The sequence below is a fragment of the Arachis duranensis genome, chromosome 6 (genome assembly GCF_000817695.3).
Source record: "Arachis duranensis cultivar V14167 chromosome 6, aradu.V14167.gnm2.J7QH, whole genome shotgun sequence".
Classification (NCBI taxonomy): domain Eukaryota; kingdom Viridiplantae; phylum Streptophyta; class Magnoliopsida; order Fabales; family Fabaceae; genus Arachis; species Arachis duranensis.
The window spans coordinates 105,977,481-105,978,946 of record NC_029777.3 but is presented as its reverse complement, the minus strand read 5'-3'; the positions used below and the strand labels follow the sequence as shown (position 1 = coordinate 105,978,946).

Here is a 1,466-nt window from a genome sequence, read left to right as displayed (position 1 = left end):
ATTTATAAATTATAAATTATTATTTGCTCAGATTGTTATTTTCAAATTTTAAGTTTGGGTTGTTTTACTTAAGTTGTTATTTTTTAAATTTTAAATTGTTTTATTTGTTTGGGTTATTTTACTTAGGTTGTTATTTTTTAAATTTCAAATTATTTTATTTAAGTTGTTATTTTTTAAATTTTATTTAGATTTTACTTAGGTTGTTCTTTTTTATATTATAACACTATTTTTTAAATTTTATTTAGATTTTACTTAGGTTGTTCTTTTTTATATTATAACACTATTTTTTAAATATCTGTTAATTCTTTTTAGTATTATTTTTTAAAATTTTAAATTTTTTTTAAATTGCAGCTACATAAATTTTTTTAAAGAAATTTAGAGTTTTAAAAAAATATACGTTAATTATTCTTCGATTATTACGTACTAATATTATTATATTATTATATTATTATAAAAATTTACGTTATGTTGAAATTTTTAATTTATTATTTGTTTAAGTTGTTATTTTCAAATTTTAAGTTTAGGTTGTTTTATTTAGTTTGTTATTTTTTAAATTTTAAATTAAAATCAACCAAATTTAAAAAATATTAGTTATGATGCAACTATAAAAGTATAAGTTATGAGAGATGTAAAGCACCACAATTTAAAGTACATCAATCCCTTTCTTTACATATATCCAAAATCTCTCTATTTATTCTAATGGCTGGTATTCACAAAATTGCTGCATCAATCCTACAATCGATAATTTGTGTGTACGTATACGAGTGATACGGTTATGGACACTACCAAGTTACGAAAATTCTCCATTGTCATACTCAATTGAGATGGTTTTGCTTGATGAAGACGTGAGTTTTCTACTAATATTTTTCTATTTTATTTAAAATTTATATTATTTATATTTTAAATTTATTTATTTATTTCCATCTAATCGTTTTTTTTGTTCATTAATTCTAAGGAGGAAAAATACACGCCTCAATTAAGAAGGCTTTTGTATCTCGATTCGTGAATTTGCTGGAGGAAGGAATATCTTACCAAATAAGATATTTTGGTGTTGGAGTCAATAAGGGTTACTTCAAGACTACACATCATGAATACGTGGTTAATTTAAACCAACGTACTGATGTGCACAGACTTCCAGAATCGTCGAGTATCACACGACATGGATTTAAGTTTGTGAGTTTTGACACTCTCAATGCTCCTGGGTATGATTGCACCTATTTAGTTGGTAAGTTTATTATTTTAGAAAAAGTATAATTATTTATTTTATTGATAATTTATTCTGCGTTTTTTTTTACAAATTTATTGACAATAATTTTTTTTATTTTAAATCATTTCAGATGTTGTTGGATATCTTGCTGGAATTGGGAATGAGAAGACTCTTGAAAAGGATGAAAAATCTACCAAATATACTGTTATCGAATTAGAGATTGATGATGGGTAATTATCTATTTATTTTTATAAATATA

At 22.8% G+C, this 1,466-nt stretch overlaps 1 pseudogene; it reads left to right on the top strand.

Annotated features, from left to right (window-relative positions):
- Positions 1-699: 699 nt before the first annotated feature.
- Positions 700-1,466, top strand: part of LOC107495492 (uncharacterized) — a 10,697-nt pseudogene continuing 9,930 nt past the window's right edge.